Source organism: Micropterus dolomieu, linkage group LG21 (assembly GCF_021292245.1).
Source record: "Micropterus dolomieu isolate WLL.071019.BEF.003 ecotype Adirondacks linkage group LG21, ASM2129224v1, whole genome shotgun sequence".
Classification (NCBI taxonomy): Eukaryota; Metazoa; Chordata; class Actinopteri; order Centrarchiformes; family Centrarchidae; genus Micropterus; species Micropterus dolomieu.
Window position 1 is genome coordinate 10,149,844 of NC_060170.1, and position 23,396 is coordinate 10,173,239.

Consider the following 23,396-nt stretch of genomic DNA (forward strand, 5'->3'; position numbering starts at 1 on the left):
TTAACTTTTTCTTATTGAATTTTAACTCTAAAACACAAAAGTCCAATACAATGAAGACTGGCTGCTCAGAAATCATCAGAGAAACATTTGTCAATAGAGCGCTGCAGCTGCTAGGGCACTTTAATACTCTGGAGTTTATGATCTTCCCAATTCACCAAAGTGCTTCCCTCCCCAGGGGGTCATTACTGGGCTCCTGACTTCATATTGGTACTTAACATTACCAATAAAGCGGGGATCCAGTGTCATTCACTGTTTCTGAGCAGAGGAGGCTGCTGACGGACTCAAATCAGAGGGGGTTAATCCAGGATACGCAACACACACTTTGTCTGATACACACCCTTCATGTGTAAATACTGTAATGAGATTTTAGACCGTTTATAGAAGAATAACATATGAACATGTGCAGAAGAAGAGGCTGACATTTCTTGCTCTCGTCCCCTGTCCTGCCTGCTGATCAAAGCAAAGAAACGTTTCTGACAGTTCCTTTCCAAAGGTTCAGCCTTTCAACATGTATCACTTTGGCTTGATTTGCATCGCTTTAAAAATAACACCTGATCACATTTGCCTTCTGGGTTCACGAGCGTGACTTATTGCTGTTGTCTCTTGGCTGTTGTTATGTGTCACGTCAACAGTCAGTTGGGTTTTGCAACTGCCAAGATGTAATCTCTCTCTCTCTCCCCTCTGCATGAAGGACGTCTGTGAAACACAAAGCAAACAAAATATTCAGGAGAAAACTCAAAGCATGCTGTTTTGTAGGGTTGAGCATCATTTGACTGGTTTCTGGTTTAAAGGGATAGTTTGTGTTTTTGAAGTTTGGTTGTATGAGGTGCTTATCCATAGTCAGTGCATTACCTATGTTAAGAAATATCCTTAAGTGTCTTAATTGATGTAATTGATCCAGTTTAGTTTTTTCACTCCAGGTCTGACACTTACATAGATCACAACAAATACATATTGAGTTCAAGCACACATAATACTGATGTGTGAAAGCCAAAAATAAATAAATACATAAATGAAATTGGTTCATTTCTTACACAATGTAGGTTGCCAATTTATTTATTCTTTTTACAGTTACTGTATAAAATATTGCTGAAATTACATTCATAGAGCTTGTATTGAAAACTGTATCAAGCTGAAAAAAACAACAAAAACTAGTCACAATATTTCTTCAACAAACTACAGTAGATGGTGGTCAGGTCTGCCCCAGTTTGGAGAAGCAGACAGGAGTCCCAGCACGGAAGCTAAGCAACCTACTGCTGTGGAAGGGGTCAGCAGCAAAATTCATTTTAGCCACCTAAAAAAATCATTATCAGTTTAAGTGTATGTTGTATTTAGAATATTTTCACCTTGCCATTAGATATCCCTTTGGCAGTATATTTTTCTCAACCTTAGAACTTCCATATTCCTACGCATTACACAAACTGCATTATGACGCAGATCAGCTGTTTGGGTCAGCCTTTCAGCGGTTTATGGAAGAGACAACATATACAAGGGGAAAAAAAAGAGCAATTATGGCAGAAACAACGAAATGTTGTTTACTGCGGAGACAAGAGGATACCTTTTTGGGCCAAAGGAGAGAGAGGGGAAACTCCTGTGGAAACAGCATTTCTTTACTGGTTGTTTGGTGAGACGTTTCATCCATCAGCAATTGTTACGACCCGGCTCGTGGGGGAAAAGGGAAGCAACATGAACCAGAATGTTTTTGGGAAAACCGCAAGTCATTTATTTGCAGGGTTTACAAAAAGAACGGAAAAAGATCTACTGCGGGTAAGACACTGACTATGGACCTCTGGATAATTACCTCATACAACCACACTTAAAAAAACCGAACCCTCCCTTTAATAACTTTAAACTCTGCTCCTGCATCAAACCCCAGCATACATTTTAATTTATTGTAACTAAAGTCTATATGCTGTCAACTATTTCAAATTCTTGGCAGTTTTTACCTAACTCATTGTTGCCTCAATAATTCCAATGTTTTTTCTTCTTCTTTTTATGTTGAAATAATATATACACTTGTTTATTCATAAAATAAAATCCACAGACGCAGGTATTTATGCAACAGTTTTTTTTTAAAGGGTACCGTTTCTTTCATCAGAAATTCCTATTTGACATCAAACAAGTGGCAGAGGTGGCTGTTGCGGTCAAACGCTGCCTGTATTATGTAAATATGTATTCAAGCTTTTCAGGAATATGATGGGCTCTCTGCTGCTGCTCAGTGAGTAACATTTACTTCAGGATTAGAGCTGTGATCACAGGAATGAAACACTCAGTGTTAGCGCTTGTGTTTTTTCAGCTCTTCATCAGTGGCCAATGAAGCCCGTTATATTCTCATGTCTTCATCAGCAAATGTAGTTTTCTCAGAACTGAGAAAGCTACATTTGCGAATAATCAATATCCCAAACTTGAGGCTGACGAGGGTGACGTCACAGTGGTTAGGTCTACTTTTTTTAAAGGGGAGACCGGGGAGTTATGAATCTGTTACATCCTTCTCCAAGAAAATTTTTAACTGTATTTATATGTTTTCTTTGAATTTCAGTATGTGACACACACAGTAATGTTTAATTGTTTTATTATTATGTTCAAATGTTAGTGTAAGGCCTGTAGGCTTCTCTGTGGACCCATGAGGTCTGCACTCCAGGAGTGCCATATGTCTGTCACCACTGTCACGGTGCAAGACAACCAAGCACAAACACACACACACTAATGTTCAGTTGGGGCACAATTTTATTATTATGTTCACTACTATGTTACTACTATGACTGACAGTAAATAAGATCCTTAGTAGATCACTCACACATACACACACACACACACACACACACACACACACACACACAGACACACAGACCCAACAACTATGTTAAAAAATAATTTAAGCGTTGAATAAAAAGCTTTCAATATCATGTTTTTCTCATGTTCCTTATTACATAATGTTACATTTCAGCCCAGGGTATGTTAAAACTAACCCAGACTATGGGGTGAATTTTAATATTTTACTCCTTGTGTTTGAGACTAATCCATGCATTTTCTGTCTATTATAACTATTACACATTTAGCTAGTTTGTTAACATTTTGAAGGCACTGGCTTAAAAAAGCTCAGAGATACAGATAGAAATGTCAAAAATATTACAACCATTCTCAGTCTCCCCCATGATGGCTGAAAGATGCTACATTAAACCCAGTGTTTAATAAACTAATGACATTTGAACAAACAAGTATAAAAACTTGTTTGCAAATTGAGGAGTTATTTTTCTAATTTCACCTTTTCTAATGATCTTCATGTGATACTTTAAATTGGGCATAAAAATACTTTCATGGAAACAAATTATCCATTTTTTTTACTCCACAGGTGCAACTATATTGACTTCAGTCCCTTCAAGGTAAAACTGTAAAACTTTCCCATGAGTACAGAGAGTCTGAAACATTTGAGAGGTTCATTTATCAAGCACCAATTCATCAGTACAATATCTGTCACTGTCAAACAAAATCGCTTCACACATCCATAACATTATTGATGCTACACAGATCCACATTCGGAGTCTGCTTGATACCTTGTTTGTGCAATAAAATACAATAAACCCCACGCTTGTGGCTTTGTGCACAATCCCCCTGTAGCAAAATGTCTGAGCAGGCTGGCACACGCTCAAAAATAAGATACAATATTGCAGTTTATAAAAGAGATAAAAATGCCTCTGAGGCACCTCGCCCTATAAAACAACAAGAAATAAAACAGCTCAAGTGTACCCATTCAACATCATTGTTGACATGACAGCTTATTTTTTTGGCAAGCGAGTGAAAAGGGCCTGTTACATGCTTCTCTGACACTTTTCATTATCACCTGCACAAAAGCAACAGTGAAAGACGAGGAGGAGGAGGAGGAGGAAGAGGAAGAGGAGGAGGGGGGAACCTGACAGTATCCCCACGCTCATTCATCATAGCCGAAGGTATCTGCATCATGCATTAGAGTCAATAAAGCCTGGTGAAACTGGAGCTGATTTCTTGCTAAATTCCGCCATTAGTCACAGGCCCATATTTCAGGATTAGCCAATCCTAAAAGGGGTAATTGTTGCACAGGGATGACTCTTAAGGCTATCTGAAGCCGAGTGCACTCAGCTTTTTAAGAGTGTTTGTTTAGGTATACATATTTTTTTTAAAGCGTGTCATTCTTTAAGATTTGCCGGCTGTGAAATTCCTGAGTTTGTGGCCCTTTGAGGTTTTGAGTGATCACACTACAGAGCACAAAAGAGGGATGTCAGAGAAGCACATCATGGAAAGGATACTGCATGTTTTAAAAAGTCTAATGGTTACCTCCTAAAAGTATTCAATTGTTTCATGTATGCTTGTGCCCCCCCCCAGCAGCGCCGAGCGTGGCGCGATCACGTTTCTTCACCGAGGTGAGGTGTGCAAAGGACAATATGACGCTGCAGAGCCACTTAAGATCCCCAGTGATATTTGATAGAAGCCTTAATCGTTATTTTGGGGCAAAGCAGGACAATGGCGCCTGCAGGAGTACCGTCAGATAGAGTTCCTATTTTTTCTTTTTTTTACATTAAAACTCAAATATGTCCCATGCATGTTAAATCGTTTGCAATTGAGGGAAATTTTCAGCACTAAGCCATTATTTGCAACTCAATCCCATTTGATTTCTCCCTGCAGTGAAAGGAAATAGTTCCCATTGAGCTCTGTGAAACTAGTAAACCATAACATTTGGTCAGTCTCTCTCGTGTGGTTTCAGGGAGAACCAAAATATCCCATTCAGAACAGGCTTCCACAGGCTCACGGTGCTCACTGAACTCCCGCTGAACTGGTTGTTAATGATTATAACCCTGATATATGCTGGTATGTATGGTAAATGAGGGCACACTTAGGAAACCACAGGGGCCTTGTTATGCTTTTGCTATTTTCTTACAGCTTAAGGAGGTCCACCTGTTCCCCGTTAAGTCACACCATGTTACTGTTAACTCGGAATATTTTAAAAGTAACATGAAGAAACGCAAAATCAGTGCTGTCAGCAAGTCTGCTCCAATTGTTTTTGGTCAAATGTTTCATTAAAAAGAGATGAAAACATTAAGCTTCTCCTCCTTAAGACACATAAAGGCTAATCAAGACTACATCCACTGACACAATTGAAAAGACATGTTATGTAAGTAATGTCAACGCATTTGTAGCTTTTTGATTCAAGCATGTGAAGATCTGATAATGAAGGACAACAGCTCCATAGAAAATCAATGAAGAGTTTTAACGTGAAAACATTTTCACTGCTTTGGTTCTGAAATATGGGGGGTTCAGTACATGCCATGTTGTTGCTGCAAGTGAAAGCCTCGCCAAAAGGAGAAAATATGAAAACTAAAAACATTGTATTCATGCTCACTTAGAGGTGTATTGAGCATATGGGAAGCACTTCCAGTACAGCCTGACAAACTCTTCATTAAACAAACTAAAAATGTGTGTTTGTCTTCTTCCAAATAAACATATAATAACCAACAGGAATCGTTTGACACTCAGGTGTTTCTTTTATTTTTGTACCTGGTATGAAAGCTGGAGAAGGAAACTTATGGCAACAAGTCTGTTATGCTTAATTTAAAGTTACAGGAATTGGATACATATTTTATTTTAAAACATTAAATTCACTTGAAGGTAATTTGTGCTCATGATGCCTAAAGCTGATGATACACAGAGCAACTTTTAGAGCAATGGTGCTGGGCAATGTTGCCGTCAATGGTAATGAGTAAAGATTACTACCGTAATCCCCTTCCCCCATCACTCCGCCACCCGCCCCGCACCACCACTATCGGTTCAAAACATAGTTAGACTTGCCACCAGCAAGATTGCCCAGAAACATTGCTCAAAAAGTTGCCCTGTGTATCATCAGCTTAAGAATCTTCATATATTTGTGTCAGAGGGAACAAATTTCCATTAAACGGAAATAATTCAACTTGACATTTGGACGCAGCCAGCCAGAACCACTCAGATGCTGTTCTTTCTGTAGTTAATCAATCTACAGGGGGTTGAGGAAATTGTTAACACCTCATTAAAAATGGATTTTTATGTAAATTATGAAATTCTGCTGCAAGGCTGAGTCACATTCGTTTACATGTCAGTTAGCATCCTTTTTTAAAATTGCTTCAAACTACGTCTGTCAGTTAGTTTCAGCTGGCCCACTTACGCTTTTATGTTGTGGTCTGTCTGGGTTTATTGTCATGACTTAATAAATTATAAATCATTTAGCAGCTTTTTGAGAGGCGCACCTGCAGTTTAGAAAGTGATTTGGCCTTTTGGAGCTCAATTTGTTTACCTGGTTGTATTGGTTGCTGCTATTTGTAATCAACCTTAATTTCAGAAACCCTGGTTTGATTTTTAATATAAATTGAGCTATTTTCACATAATTTGTTCCTTAAAATCAGTTAATATTAAAGAGTTGGATTACAAACTGCATTGCTGCTTCGGTGACAGAAAATCAACTCGCACAGGCAAAGGGGCTGTGGTTTGAAATTAAAATATCATGATGCCAATCTTTACAACACATTCTCACTCCTAAGTCATCACATGTGGACACTTGGGCCCCAAGACTCCTTGGCATTGCTTTTTAACATTTTTCAACAAGCAGTACATGTCAGGTTAATGTAAGGTGACATAGTATATAGTAATGAGGTGGTTTGGGAGAACGAGTGACTCGGACAAACAACACAGACTTTCACAGAGGAGGCCTGTGTTCATTTCCCATGTGAAACCAATAGTCAAAGTTGATATCTTTTTAACTTGAAGACACAGTGTGTAATATTTAGGAGGATCTACTGACAGAGACGCAATCCAAGATCCATAACTATGTTTTCAATGGTTAATAAAGACCTTACACAATGAACTGTTATGTTTATATTGCCTTAGAATGAGCGATTTCTATCTACATAGACTGCACATACACTCCATGGTAGTCACCATGTTGCTTGTTTAGAAATTAAATTGATATAACATACAACCTCATGGAAAAAAGGTACACAGTTTTTTTTTTTTTACTGCTGAATTTACATGTGGAATTTTGCCATTAGAATTTATGGAAAATGGACCGTCTGAGGAGCACGTGAATGCAGTGAGCAGTTGGTTGCCACTAGATGCCACTTAAACTTACACACTGAACCTTTAAGTTAGATCCACGTACCGTATGTAAGCTATGTAACATACGTAAGCTATGTAACGTACGTAAGCTATGTAACGTACGTAATTTACGTCACATAACTAAATTAAGTAACTTTAATTTAACTCAAACCATCTTTTCTTAAACCTGACCAAACAGCGTTACCTACGTATTATTTTGAAAGTCTAACCGGACATATATTTAATTCAATTCAGTTCAATTCAATTCAGTTTTATTTATACAGCGCCAAATCACAACAACAGTTATCTCAGAGAGCTTTTTATAAAAGAGCAGGTCTGTGTTGATATTTACAGAAACCCAACAGTTCCCACTAAGAGCCAACACTAGGCGACAGAGGCAAGGAAAACCTTTTGTGCTAAAGGGGTACCCAGTGCAAATGGTTTGATATTTATAATCATTGAGCTTAATTTAATCCGCCTACTTCAGAGTTTACATTACTTTGTTAACTTGCTGTAGCTGATTTTAACCAAACAAATGTTAATCTCAGGTAGCCAAAACAATCAACTTACCTTGGCTATGTTCTGGCACCAAACGTGAGAAGATTTGGTTATACAGTATATGACTGCCAGTTTTTGCTAGAACTTGGGGAGTACACTTCAGGTAATTTTAGGTGAAATTCGGCTCCAGTAAGAAGTCATTAGTGTTTGCAAATATACCACATAAAGGCCATAGCAAACCACATTTGACAACCTAGCTTCTAAATCAAATCAAGTCAAATTTAACTTTATTATCTAAAAAATGGTCAGATGTGCAAAGAATACACAGTGGCAGCACAGTAGCACAGAAAGTAAAAAACTAAAGACGATCTGTGAAAGGCAGGATACCAAAGAAAAAGCTGTACATCTTCATTTCGAGTGTTGTGTCCCATCTTGTCTTTTGGTTTACTGTGTATTAAGTTGTATTACTTCAATATTAACATATCAATCAATTCAATATTAAGACAAATGATAAAAAAAGAGCTGTTGAGTTGACACATTTTTGACATGAACGGGTAAAACTGTATTTCAGCCAGTAGGCCGCTGTGTTTTACTGGCAGTGTTCATACATTTAACGTTCTTTCATCAACAGGTTTCTACTGGTCACAAAATGATTCTCTCCTCTCTGCTTTGACTGCAGAGTGAATTCTTCTTGATGACTGCAGTGGGCCTATGCCCTGACTCAGAGCCAGCCCTGTCTACATTTCACTGATGGACTCGCGCAGCAATTTGCCTGAACAAACTTATCCCAGCTGTACGGCTAAACCTCTGGAAAACGCATCACTGTGACAATTTCAGGCATGTTTGGCTTTTGAAATGGATTTTCAGTGATGTTCCTTCCTGTAACTTGTGTTATTTGAGTCAGAATAAAAATAGAACCAAGCAGACTTATGTCAGCACACCTCTCAAAGATGGCATTCAGCTCATGTGTGAGCTTTTCCCTTTCAGACTTTCACTGAGTTCAGCGGAAACCTGTCAGGAGATGAATAGCAGGGTAATACAGGCTTTGAATGTATTACAAATGACACCATCATAAATAACTTTTCCAAAAGAAAGAACAGACGGCTCTTCTTTTGAAGGTTTTTTGAGAGTTTGATGTCCTGGCTATCTGGATATATAGTTATAGTGATGGACAGTGTTTAACCATCTGACATTGCAGGATGCACAGAACAACCTGGACAAATGAAGATCAGATTAAAAGATACCATACCATTAAAATTGTATTTACTATAATAAATAAATAATGAGAGAACTGCAGACTGCAAACAGCAAAGTCTGAATGTATCAACATAAGTCCTGACCTGCTGCTGTCTGACATGGTTTCCTTTGTAGTCACAGTATGGGAACACATTGTACACAAGGAACAGAAAGATGCTCAGTGAACCGCAGCCGAATTCAAGACAGAGTACATGAGTGGAGTTTGATCCCAGATCACTTGTAGAAGTGGGAGCGTTTGACTGCGTGCTGAATTGTATGAATTCGGCATGCGTAAGCGGACTCTCTCTCTGGGAAGTAATTGACTAGATGATCTGGCTAAAGCTTCATTTGTAGTTGTGCATAAAGGGTTTATGGTGTTGCCACAAAGCATACGCACAAAGCTACAGTAGGATACAAAGAGCTGACGTGCGCCTCCTCAACAATCAAACAACATGCTGGAGAATCTAGCAAAGCCATTTCAACTGCAAACCTTCTGCTCACCACGACCCATAGTCTTTGTTGCTGTCAAGGAAGCATAAACATAAATACAGCGAATGCTCTGATTAGTCTAAAATTCACTAATGAAACTAGGTGGACCTTCTCACCACTGTTGGATGAATGTAAACACAGCAACTAACTTTTGACGATGTTAGCTTGGGACAGTTAGACCAGTATATGTGGGCCAGTTCTCATAGTGTCACATTCATCATGACTCTGCATGAGTCACACATGAGTGGAAATTTCATGTGCCAGATTTAGGCTGCTGTGAGAGAAAGCATTTCTGGCTACCAATAGTTATATTTTTGCAAAAAGCAAATCACTGGATCGCACAACACAAAGGGCCACGAACATATTTTTAAGCTACAAATTTGTTTTCTTGTCCCATCAAAGCTACTACTACTAGAATTCTAGAACATTTTTTTCCCTCTATTTTGGGCAGTAAATATTAGTAAAGTTAGTAATATTAGTACAGTAAATATTTGATTTGGTTTGACTTTATTTTATTTACTGTTGAATTCAATTTGTATTTCTTATTATCGACTACTGATTTTAAGCCAAATTTCCCATTGGAGACATTAAAGTTTTACACTACTTTTATTTATAGAAAATTCCTGATTGAGTTCATACGGTCCACTCACTTTCTCCCGTGTCATATAAAAACATGTCATTTGTTTTCATACAAATAAGTAAAAATTTCCTGTGAGATTCTGCTGCCAAATCTACTAAAAGAAGCAGGATGTGTACTTAGCAGACTGAAAAGCACAACTCACAAAAGACTGCAAAAACATTTTAGTCAACCAGCCAAATCACAGAGTTAGTTGATGATAAGTGAAGCTACATTGTGTTGACAAACTGCTTTTGCCTAGCAGATGTGTAATGTAATGCGTACAAATCCTATTTTTGTTTCTACCAATACACAAGCAGCATTTCAGTATTGTAGCCCGTCAAAATGGAGCAAAAGCTAATTACTTATTATACTATTTGGTAGTTTAATAAATGGTAATTTTATAAAGGCATCATATACAGTCATTTGTAAGTGAAATCTTAAAGCCCATGCACACCCAGAGTCCACCCAAACAGGTGTTTTGACTTATTTTGCCTAATTAGTGCTGTTTCTCCCTCACACATGGACTGATTTTGTTGTACCTGTTAGGGTGGGGCAACTTTGGCTACGTTCAGACTACATTAATGCTCAAGTCCGATTTTTTTCCCCAGATTTTTTGTTTGATAGTTCACATTATTGTTTAAATATGGCCCATATCAGACTGTGTACTGTCTACGGCCTGAAAGTGACCCGCATACGCAGAAGAATAAAACGACGTCACACGCAGCACGCTGTTGTACAGAAGGAAACAAGCCACAGAGGTTAGCCCCGGTTAGCTCATACTTGCTAACCCTCCTGAATTTAACGGGAGACTCCCGTATTTCATTGCCCTCTCCTAGTTTACTCCCGGGGTCACATGTCTACCGAATATGAAAAATGTTCACAACTTTCTGTCCTTTCCATGACATTTATTACTCTTTCTACTGCGTCGTGTAAGTATCATGCAAGTAACTCAGAAGAGAGCTCATGACCCAGTGGATTTCAGAAAGGGAATCTGTGAGCAGATGATAGCTTGGTAGAGGAGGAAGAGAGCCATATGTATAGTAATGGCTTTTGTGGAGCTTTATCATCCATCGAGGCTCCGTGAGGCAGGGGAACAGAGTGACGTCAAAGTCGCATCAATTCTGATATGATTGTCCAGACTGAGGTCACATTTAAAAAGATACGATCTGTATCGGTTTTACACCACATATGAAAGTGGCCCAAAACCGAAATGGACAATAGACAATAGACTTCTAATCAGGCAGGGTAATAAAAAACACTTGTGTGGAGCATTTAATTTTCAAAGCATCTAGTAGCAAAAGCTGTCACATAAATGTAGTGGGGAAACAACTAGCCACAATAAAAGTACAGTACATGAGTAAATGTACTGCACTGAAAATAAATAGTGTGGACAGTAACACAGATACTGATAGATACAGCGTCCTTCCACAGTCACATGACAATCAAAGGAAAATGTAACAGCTCACACTTGGGCAGGTTACAGAGAAGAAGAATGTGAACCAATCACTGAACATCACTGACTCCTGTGAATGTTCTCCCTGCTTAATGCCAACATGCATAACAAAACCTGAGTCTGACACATATGACAAGTCATCACAAGATTCCAGTCCAGGGTGAAAAAGTTACACACACATCTGCTCTGAGAGAGCCGAGGGAAAATGCCTTTTGAATGCGCAGCAGAGGCCTTTAACTACAGCCTGGAGAATGGCGAGGGGATTTGTATTGTGAAAGGCCTGAGAGGAGAGAGGTGGGGCATTTTGACAACCTCTTTGTGAGAAGAGGAATCACATATTAATTGCAGTTCAGGGCGGCTGCCATCACTGTCAATGGGCTTTCGTTTGCTGTTCCAGGTAAAATACCACAGGCTTGAATTTAACAACTAAATACTTACGTATTGTTCTCTTAAAGTGAGTGCTGAGCCTCGAGTCAAAAGATGAAGGCTGGTGTATCTGTAGGCAATGCCTGATCCCATTTGTCAAAAACACGTCTGTCGTTACCTCAGTAATGGGCTAAGCCTCCAAACCTGTCAAATAGCACAGGCTTGACAAAATGTACATCATCTTCCTAAACACTGTTAACTCCAATAAGAATGGTGTGCATTACAGCAAGTGACAACCTGTATATACCTAATACTAATACATGAATAATGTAAGTGTGTAAGTTTAAGAATCACCAAAGTGTCACGTTTTTGTTCTTTTCATTCACTTGATAGTCCAAATGGAAAATTCAGTTTACAACAATGAACAATAAAATGAAACATTAAAGCACACATACAAATACTTAAAATAAAATAACTTTAAAAAGCTGATACAATCAAAAAGAGTAAAAATATTGCAGATTCAAAGAAATGTATTTATGCCAAATATGCACAAATCAAAGTGGAATTTAAAAAGAAATTAAATTTTGAGGTTTTAAATTAGGAAAAGATAAGCAAATAAATAATTTATAAAAATAGTACAAACAGAAACAAACAAACCCAAAGCCGGGCAGACAACCAAAACGTGACAGACAAATTGGAACAGAGGTCAAAATCCATGTAAAAATACACTACGTAATACCACAATATATCATTTCTGTCAAGTTGGTCAAACAGAGGATGCCAAATACTTTTTGAAATTTACAGACTGACATACTGTGTTTCTGTTAAGACAGTCTTCTCTGTCTGCATTGCCACATTTTCCATTCTCTAAGTGTCATTTTTTGGCCACCATCGTACCTATCATTTTGCTCCATGTAACAAGCTCACAAGGTAGCAGACAAGAACTAATACATATTATAATATTTTAGAAGGTTGTCTGCAATGGGTAAATGTTTTCATTAATGATCTGGTTACAGGTGAATACTCACTGAAATCTGAATTAGGACCATAAAGGAATAGTTCAACATTTTGGGAAATATGCTTATTTGCTTTCTTGCCAAGAGATTGATGCCACTCTCATGTCTGTGTGGTGAACGAGCCAGTTACCACAAAGACAAACAAAATCCACCAACAGCTAGCTCTAAAGTTTACTATTTAAAGCTGGGTTAGGCAAATTATTATAGAAGAACTTTTGTTTCATTTGTAGTTCTATGTAAATTCTCTTTACATCCCAGTGGCAATCAGTAAATCAAATGCTCTGACACAAAAATGAAAAACATGGCAGGATAGTAACAGGCATTGCTAATGATTGGCTGGCCTACCTGGCTGCCTACCTGCATGCACTCTGCCCGTGCACTCACTGCACATGAAAATGTTTTTAGAGGGAGTGGAATTTGAAGGGAGGCCTGAAAGGGACGGGGTTGGATACTTTCAAAATCTATCTGTTGCTACTTTTTCTAACGTTGCCTGTCCCAGTTTTAACATGTTGTATCTTGTGTAATCAGCACAGAAACTTTATTATTTCTTAATGAACTTCTACCTCAAAATAACGTTGAAATAGCATTGCAATGGTTTCCATTGAGACTAGTGAATAAATCATGACACACATAAAGCATGTGACTTAAACATCCACTGATGAGACAAAAGATGGCGGCAGATAAATGAAAACATAAACTTTTTCTGGAGCGATAAGGAGACTGTAGCCTTCTTCAAATGAATATGAAACAAACAAAAATGTCATATTCCATCACGTTGTGCACATGGGTTTCTATCAGCACTCTTTTAAGTCATCTTGTTGCGCATTCACTCACATTTATTTTCTAGACCTCTGATTAAAATTTGTACTAAATTTGAACAGAAATCTGGCTTGAAATGTCTTTAGAGCAAATCAAGTTCAATTCTGTGTCCATATCTTCACCAGCCTATAAAAACTGAGCCTGAAGATAAACAGAGATGAAGATCTTTCTGCAAGACTTCAGGACAAATCTTTTCGATATTCAAATGATCAGTTTAAACTAAATAAAAGTTTGAGGGGCCATTGCCCTCTGTATACAGGTGAAAGCCTTTAAAATGTATGTATGGCTGTGGAGAAAATGAACAAAGCGTAGAGTGGTTGGAGAAGTGTTATGGGAGTAGAAATAAAGAGTAGTGATAAAGACGAGTCCAAAGATGTCTTGAAAAGTACATTTCATCCACTAGACATGTTGATCTTTGGCTTTTGACACCTCACTTTAAAACCACTGCAGGTCAAAGACCTCACAAGTACTCCACTATATTTTTACAAAACAGAAGCAGCTGCCTATTTGAATTGTAAAAGCATCCATTTGAACATTTTATCATGAATTCCTTGTGTAATGGCATTTGAGGTGAGGTGGAATAGGGATGGAAAATGATTATTCCACAGACTAAAACTGTCCTTTGTTAAATCGTTAAACTTTCGAGAGTGGAAACGAGCAATTAGACCCAGCATGCCACACATACCATAGTATTTCATGCCTGAACTTCTTGTGTCTTCTTTCTGCACCAACCGAAGAACTACAAGATAAAAAAAAAATCATACATTTTCATTCATTTCACTCTGGATATTCACCAACAGACACATTCTTTTACAAATATAAATAGACATATTGTACCCTTCTTTACATCTTAACACTGCTAACTCCACTCCTGTGCATATGGTTGAGATGAAGTGGTCTTAACAGCTCACAGATGCTCACCATGCGCTGATGGTGGGCAGATATTCAGGGTTGACTTCATCCCCCCTGAGCTGCAGCGATTCACTGTGACAAGTTCAAAACACATGCTGGCGTTGCACTTTCAGCCAAGCCTCTGCTACAAGTTGAAAGGGCTGGAAACACATTTGAGTAAAAAGAGCCAAACTAACCATTCTGCGCTGTTTCATCTGTTTCATCCAATTCCACAGTGGAAGAAGAAGACACACAACTCAATTACAGATGTCATTAACAGACATGTATCAAAAGCAGCTAGTATTTTGTTTGTTTCTGCACTTTACTTGTCAGTCAAACAGTTTTGGGCAGGTCTGTGATAGTTTTTCCTTAAGTTTGAGGGTCTGTGTTGATCATTTGAAGCAAATGGTTATACGGTTGGCAGAATACGCTCTTCCCTTTGAGGGAAGCCTAAAAAAATCCACTAACCTCCCCTTAATACATACATAAGGTTGGTGGGTCATATGGACAGTGCTAGAGGAAGTACTGAGATGTAAATATAGCTGCGTAAAAAGTTCAATATTTCTCTCTGAAATGTAGTTGAGTAGAAGTATAAAGCAGCAGAAATGAGGATATACTTATGTAAAGCAAAAGTACTTGTCCCAGAATAAATGTGCTTAGTTCCTTTCCACCACTGCAGAGGGAGCTGTCGCAGCAAACGTCACTGCCATGCGTACGATCAGCATAATAATAACGAGAAGTTTGATGTTATGATGGCTATACAGCTGCATGAATATGATTGGATGTGACCATTGAGCCGGTAAATTAATCATTGATTGTGAAGCATGACTAAAACAGCTGATGCCAGTCAGCTAATCCATACGTGACTTTATTACGCTAATTGTATTACCTCAAGAGGCGATAATGAGTCAGTCTGCCCTCAGTCTAACATGAGAGGACAAAGAAGTAGAGGTTGCCAGTACGTTTAATTCTCCCCCTGTTCTCCTGGAGTTTTAATTCCCCAGATTTTTCCCCCAATAATGCCCATCCACTATAATTATTAGAAATTGTATCACTGGTATTTGTTATTGTGTTTTTTAAACAATGTGATTTATTCTACATATTTGGCAGTTGTGTCAGATTGATAGAGAGGAGCCCCTCCCTGCAGATGATCATACAAGGCCAGGGTCCTTTTATCTTCATTGTTGCAGATGAAGTGACGCCCGCTAATCCAGGAACACATAAAAAGCTTAAATCATGATTTTTTCAAGAGGTTATTTTAAAGATCAGCTCTATGTATGATTAGAAAAGAACAGAGGAGCAGAATTGCTTAGAGAGTAGCCTCGATGAGAGGGAAGAGGAGGGTGGGAGGAGGTGAAACGCTGACTCCTCTTTGTTTGGAGCATGTGGCCAAGTTTAGTTTGGAGGACTTACTGATTCTATGATAGCACGAAGCAAAGTTAACATTCATTTACATAAGTCTGTTACAGAATACTGAACACCATGTGTTTTTTCATACATCATCTTCTGATAATTAACATCTGTGCTCATTTTTAATCTGTCAGAAGATATTATCAGGCAGGGTCATCCCTGATCATCATGCTGCTGCTTTGGTCCGGCCCGGGCCACCAGATGTCAGGCAGGTTGTAATATTAAACAGAGTGCTTTAACAATGAATGGCAGAACACCTGCAACAAAAGCAACTACAAAGAAGCTTCCTCTGACAGCATTTCCCCTCTTCTCAGCCTCCTACATGACCCCGGCACCATCTTGGAAAAAGATCTCAGCGCCGTTGCTCTGAACCAGACGTCGGCCCCTCGAGAGAGCTCAAAAGCAGTTCTCGCAAATTGAGGCAGATATTGAGGGTGGAGTGATGGAGGAGGGCACGGTGCACCTGCCCGTAAATTTTGCAGAAGTTTTCCTTTCACAAGAAGCACTTGAAGAAAGAAATAACAAACACTGGTCAGAGGGCCAGGCGATAAAGCTGAGAGAGAGAGAGAGAGAGAAACAGAGAGAGAGAGAGCCAGTTGGCCAGGAACAATGTTTAGGAAATCCTTTTCTGAGCCAGTACAACAGCAAGGGCCAAACTGAACACCTCTGAGATCCAAAAGTCAACCATGCTGACACTAAATGCCTGTTTTTTCCAATAGTTTGTCTGAATGTGGATTGCTCTGGTAACGTTATATCCAATAACTTTTCAGGATGACTAACAGATACATTCAAAACATCAGTAACTTGATAACATCAGTGACCAAGCAAAAGAAATTGCCTATAAGATCTTATAATTTAAGTAGGATTCTCTAATTATCACTATTCCTATAAATAGTGATGAAACAGCAATACTATTACTACTATGGCTAAAACTGAGAAGTAAGAGTAGGCTAATAAAGGAAAACAAAGAAGAGGAGAAAGACCTGGTCACACAAGCATTGTTGACTTTGGTGAACTTTGAAATGCAATTTTGAGAGACATTTTGACATGTGACAGCGGGAAAAGCAGAGACATAAATATTAATGATGAATTATATCCATTAATTTACTTTTTTAGTAACACCTGTACTTTTCTCAAAATGTCTGCTGTAAAAAAAGTCATTACAAGAGATAACAGTGTGTGATCGAGAGCTGGAGAGGAAAGTAGCTTATTAGCGCACCATTAGTTGCACCATCAACTTTTATTTAATTTCCTCTACCGGAGTATTATCTGCTTCACAAAAGCAGACAGTTAGCAGACAGAAGCAATGGTACTAATCCATCTTTTGTATAAACTCAGTGAACTTTGTAGTTAGCTCTTGTCCCATTTCTGACAGAGCTAACAAGCCTGCTAACAGTTGTTGCAACAGTAACTGGCAGTCAGTTGCTAAATGTCGGGAAGTTCTGAGGGCTTTTTTCCTTCTTCATTAAGTCTCGAATGAAATGATGTACAATCCTGAGAACAAAATGCCAGCAGGGAGTAAAGGGCCCAGTAAAGAGAAAATAGCCTAGAAAGAGCTCTACAGTGTGACTGACTGACTAGCGCTAGCAAGGGATACAGTGTTAGTGGTTAGCTCACTGGCTATCAAACTTTAATTAATTTGGTGAAGATGTGTGGATGAATTTTGATGTGCCTCTGTGACTAGACCTTTAAAAGAGTAAGAGCAAAAAGTTAGAGAAAAACTTGCTTGAAAGAAGAAAGTACAAGATGACAGAAGGAGGGAAAGAAAATAAATGATGGAGACAGAAAAGCAGAAAAAGGAGACAAATTCAATTGAAGAGAAAGAGAAAAAGTTATTTCAGCTGCTAATATCAGTTGTAAATTGTATGCTTTTCTTATCGTAATAAAAACTGGGACTGACAAAATATAATTCCTAAAGTAAACTGTAACAAGCACTTTTGCTACTAAACATGGTTTCTTTATCTGATGCTGGCTGTTTTCTCTGTTTAAGTATCCAGTCCATCATCTGACTCAGAAATAAAATAAGTGCACCACAATGTAAGCATGGGTTATGCAAATGGGACACTCAGACAACACACAGAAAAGGCAAACAGCTTGCTGCCAAATGTGGCTCATGTAAAACTAATTATAACCCACCCTTTGTTTGCACACACCTGGATATCAACACAATGCATGTGCACAAGCAAAAGTGTCTGCCTGTTTCTTATGCTTGTCTAAAAAAACACAAAAACAGACAGACAGAATCCATTCATCTTTCGTAAAGCTCCTAAATATGAAAAACAAAAAAAAAAATCATTCAATACATGTATCATGTAACACACGGAGATTAGTAATACACAGCTGTGTTCCAATATGAGCTGCTCTTAGTTGACAAACTCTTATTACTAAAGGCAGTACAACATCACTGGTAAGAAATAACAATGATTTAATAAATAATAATTTGCTTCATTGTTTCATAAATGATGCAACAATTTCACATTGGAATCTTTTTTGTCTGTTGTTTCTAGGTAATTTGAAAACATTAATTTTAGCGTTTAAAGTAACTGATGGTTCATTTAAATCCACTACGACTATTTTCTCTGTTTCACTCATAAAAGACAGCAGGATATGTACAAAAAAGATGCAGGTACTTATCTCTTGGCAGGTTTTACTTACAGTAGTATGTCTATCCCTTTCATTATGTTGTATATGAATTTGATCATTTTGTTTTATTTTATTTTTAACATTTTTTAAATAACTAGCTCAATTACTGTTATTTCTCAGTACTGCTCCTGTCAAATAAACAAATAAAATAAAACATAAAATGCAGGAACCACTGATTAATTTTTACTTCACAGAAATTAATATATCAATTGATCCATCATTCAGTCCATAAATGTCCATTGCAGGTCAAAGCTGGCCAAAGTGATATTCACACAGCAGAAAACCCAACATGTGCATTTATAATGACATAAATGTAGGAAAGCAACTGAATCTTTCCAAAAGCAATGCTGAAACCAACAAATAATCAGAATGATTGCTCTATAAATTAACAAACTGACTTACGCATTACTGCCTAAATTCTAATAAATTGGTTAGAGTCAGTCACACAAAGTAGTAATCACACACACACACACACACACACACACACACACACAAACACGCACATACTAATAACAAGTATTAGGAAAACAACTATCTTTAAAGTCTCTGAGAGAAAAGAGTCTCTAACTAAAGTGTGGTCCAGTTCTTACTAGTGATACGATGCATAATAACAGAAACCAGTATGTTTCAAAGTTGGTATGAGTAACTTTTAAAGATTTACTATGAATTTAAAAAGTAAAATAACATAAATACAATACAAAGAAAAGACCCAAAGGAAAGATGGTCATTTTGTTACAGTATTATTTATTACATACACTGAAACACACATTGATTCAGGTCAGATTTGATTTATTTTTCCTTTCTAGAGACACATAAAGCATAAGGGGATTTATCAAAGAAAACATGGGAAGAAGGACAAATTCAAGGGACCTTCTTTGCATCTGTAAATGACTGTTCCATTGTTCAGCCCATCCATTTAAAAACCTGTAGGCTTTGAATAAAATGTCACGGCAGCGATTCACCGGAGCCTTTTACGGAGGGTTTCAAGGTGAATGGAAGCCACAACCACTAGTCCTTTCACTGCCAAATGACTGCGGCCAAGCCCTTTCCTGGCTTGGTGAATTAACCACAAATTTAATGAGGTTTGTTTATTTGGGTAGAATTTACATTCAGGATCCCTGTGCACATCCTTTATGGAGACATATAAGAAAGGGCAGAATTGTTGAGGAGGGGAAGTTAAGATCAAAGTTTAAAAGTGCAGCTTTGTTTATTGATATGTGAGGTATTCAAATGATGGGCTGTCAGGCTGGAGTGCTTTGAATTTCTTAGAAGGTAATCTAAATGTCACCACTGAGAGATAGATAGATAGATAGATAGATGAATGAATTGTTAAAGATGAACTGCACAAATATTATTTTCTCAAGCAGATGCGTATTTCTTCTCTTAGTAGCAACCAGAGGAGTTTTGCTGCGTAAGATGGAGCCAACAAGACATTTAAAAGATTTATCTTTTCCTTGTGTTATTTTAAAAATCTAAAAGGACGAGAATGTAATAAAAGAGCTAGATCAAGAGATTTTTGAACACTGACACATTTCAGTCCTGAAACAGGCTGTAGTTATAATATTTATTTTCATTTATTTGGATAAGATACACTTGATGTAAATGCAGACAAATTATGAGCTGTACTGTAAAAAACAAAAACAGGATACGAAAAAAATTGCTCAGTAGTGTTTAAACAAACAAATACCCTAGTAAAAACAATTTTTTTTTCTCCATAATGAAAACAAAACAAAGTTTCTGATGTCAGAAGGATGCAAATGGAGCTTGACTAAACTTGTGCGTTATTTGCATGGCTTGCCTTTGAAACTCCACATTGCTATCATCAGACTTACTGCGTTAGTGTAAATGAGAGCTAGCACTCAATCACTTTGGGCTTGAGATGTTTGTTTAGAGCTCAGATGTCTGTAGTTATATCTGCCAGGTGCTTCTGTGTTACCGCCCAGAGCTGCTGAGGCCAGTGTATTGAGGCAACTGCTGGTCACTGCTGCCACCTTGTGTTCTTTTTACAGACTGCAACGGGGGGGCACATGGACGTTTTACAACAGTTCAGCCTCTGGATTTCCCTCTTAATATTTATCTAAATAACTTAGATAAACTAAAAGTTAGAGAAATAGATTGTCCAAACACTACAAACATTACATTTGTTATGTATGTTGTTGTTTCAACACTACTTAATATAAAAAAATATAAAAACGGTCTGTGGAACAGCCATATTTTGATTTGATTGTTTGATTTATAAAATTAAGTATTTAACGTAAATCCTTTATTCAAATTTGATAAAGTAGACTTTATTTGCTTGTAGGTGCAGTATTTATCCCTTTGTGAAAGAACTGTTAAAACTAAAAAATAATTATTGTGTTTTTTCCATAGCCTAATGGTTCCATATGTCTAACCAACAAAGGTGGAAGAAATTTTATTCACCTAAAAGTAGCAATACTAAAATACAAGTAAAACTCCTGCATTGAAAAACTTAAAGTAAAACTGCAGAGGCATTATCAGCAACATTTACTTAATATATCCAAAGGAAAAGGGTGCATTTTGCAGCAGAAAAGTCTGATCAGTATTTTATTATTGAGTTAATATTGGTGCTACTTTATATACCGTTCAATAATATAGCGTTTATATGCATCATATTTCATTTGTATGTAACTGTAAAGTAACTGGTAACTACAGCTGTTCTAGTGGAGCAAAAAGTACAATATTTCTCCCTTAAATGTAGAAGAATAAAGTAAAAGTACCTTAATAGTACTTTGTTACATTCCACCAGTAACTAACCTTGAAAAGCTATAGCTATAGAAAAAGCAACGAAATAAATAAGAATGAATTTGCATTTTTTTGTTAAAAGCAGGAAGAGGGTTTAGCACTAATAGCAGATCAAAATCTCTTTCCCATTTACACTGGTCAGTATTAAATACAAGTTGTACAATATAACTTAATATAATTTGAACTAATATAAACACGATCTCCAAGTTTGTAGTAAACTTTTACATGAGGATCGTCTTGTTCGCAGTAACTCAACCACAAAGTTAAAGCAATGGTTACTTTGCAGACACACGCCCATGAAAGACAATAAAATGATTGATGTATGACCCAGCCAATCACTGTAGAGGTAGGCGGGATTTCCGGTGACATTGACAAATCAGCAATGGCAACACAAGAAAAACTTTAATATGTCAGGAAAACAACACCGAGGGGGAGTGAACTTGAAGACAGCAGTCATATTTTGAAGAAACATAATAATTTCACGTAGTTGTGTGCAGTTACAGTTCAGCCGAAAGGTAAATTGACATACGGCGCTTCATTTTTGATACACATTGACAAGTAACTATTCAGCGTACTGCTGACTGTCCAAACTTTCTGACATGGACTCAATTCGCTAGCTGGATATTCTGTAAGCAGAGCCAGCGCCATCCGGACTAGCTAGCAGGCTAGTTGCTGTGCTAGCTAACGTCAGCTAGCTGTTAGCTCAGTTCCCCAACGGCCGAGCGATGCAAGCAGCCTAGAAACGTCCTAATTGTTTGCTCTGGGAAACGGCGTACTTCTAGATTTAATATCAAAGTTTATTTTCATCTCTAAAAATGTCGCCGAGGTCATGTCAGGACCTTGACTTTCATCTAACGTTAAACTTTGATTTTTGCATGCACATCCGTGATGGCCACCAGTTTTGGGGAAGCCATGATCCAATCAGAGTTAACGTTAGTTCTACAGAGTGATGGTGACCGAGCTAACGTTACTGTAACTGTACAGAGATTGTCAGGAAACAACGGAACAACGGGGACGCCAGCCTTGTTATGTAATCTGTATCGCGCTGTTTATGTCCTTTATCGTATTGGTAATTGATTTATTTAGACGCTATAGATACGGCCTGTTTTCAGAAAACGTTAACATGTTAACTTACCTTAGCTAAAAATGAGTTGACAGCATCGATAGTAGTAGTAATGAAAAGGTACTGAGAGTCTTACTGTAGAATATCAGAGATGAGTTATAGTGGTATGCTTACAGCAAAACAAAAAAAACGTCTTTAAATTGTAGGTGTTATCAACATGATCAACTGATATCCTGAGCTATTGGTCTGAGGTTTGACAGCAGAAACTAATAGACTGACAGTGTCTAGTTTGACAAAGAAAGTGGTCAGTCTGGTAGTAAAGTGTACGTAAAGATGTCCATGGTTGGCACTGGCAGTCACCGGTGATAACCACAGAAACAGGCGTTTGTTTTTTAAAGTTTGCAGTTCACATACTCATTGCAGCTCTCTATGTGGGTAATGCATGTATTATGGTTAATTTAATGTACGTGTTGCTGTTGTTACTCATGGCTTTTCTTGGTTTATAATGAGGCTTGAAAGTTGGTGAATTTACTTTTTTTTTTAAACAGGAAAATTAATTTAAACATTTGTCAGGTCTTAGGATGTACATAATTCAATTCAGTCTAGCTTTATTGGCATGAATGTAAAACAACGACCGTATTGCCAAAGCTACAAATAAATTACAAAAGAACGATTCATTTTATACAGTTCATTAAATAAAGCAAATAAAAAGTGTGTGTTTGTGTGTTAAAAAATAATAAAAATATATATTAAAAATAAACTAAATAAAACAGTAAAAGTGTATTTGTGTGTGTGTGTAAAAATAAAACATAAAAAGTAATATTAAGTAGAATAAAATAAATAAAATAGTAAGCGTGTGTGTGTTGTGAATTAAATTCATATGGTTCATCACATAAATAAAATAAAATTGATAAAGTTTGTGTTTAAAAAATAAAAATAATTTTATATTTAGGGCATGAGGTTAGAAAGTTCAGCTCTGTCTCTACCTGTCCTCTGTCACACTGGGAGCAGAGTCTCTCCTCTGTGGCGACCTTT

The 23,396-nt window shown here is 37.5% G+C and overlaps 1 protein-coding gene and 1 long non-coding RNA gene across 5 annotated transcripts in view; one reads left to right on the forward strand and one right to left on the reverse strand.

The window, feature by feature from the left end:
- Positions 1-58: 58 nt before the first annotated feature.
- LOC123959665 lies at positions 59-22,567 on the reverse strand. The gene is made up of 3 exons (XR_006822365.1): positions 22,434-22,567; positions 14,277-14,330; positions 59-696 (listed from the first exon to the last, which is right to left on the reverse strand). It is a non-coding gene; the product is annotated as an uncharacterized LOC123959665 (long non-coding RNA).
- The window catches only part of smarca2 (SWI/SNF related, matrix associated, actin dependent regulator of chromatin, subfamily a, member 2), a 71,688-nt gene continuing 69,975 nt past the window's right edge, over positions 21,684-23,396 (forward strand). For 3 of the 4 annotated variants that reach the window (XM_046033842.1, XM_046033843.1, XM_046033840.1), the window contains exon 1: positions 22,347-22,367. The gene's annotated coding sequence lies outside the window, so the exon portion shown is untranslated. Of the gene's footprint in view, positions 21,814-22,346; positions 22,368-23,396 lie in introns of those variants that run through there. The other variant, XM_046033841.1, reaches the window with a different exon arrangement.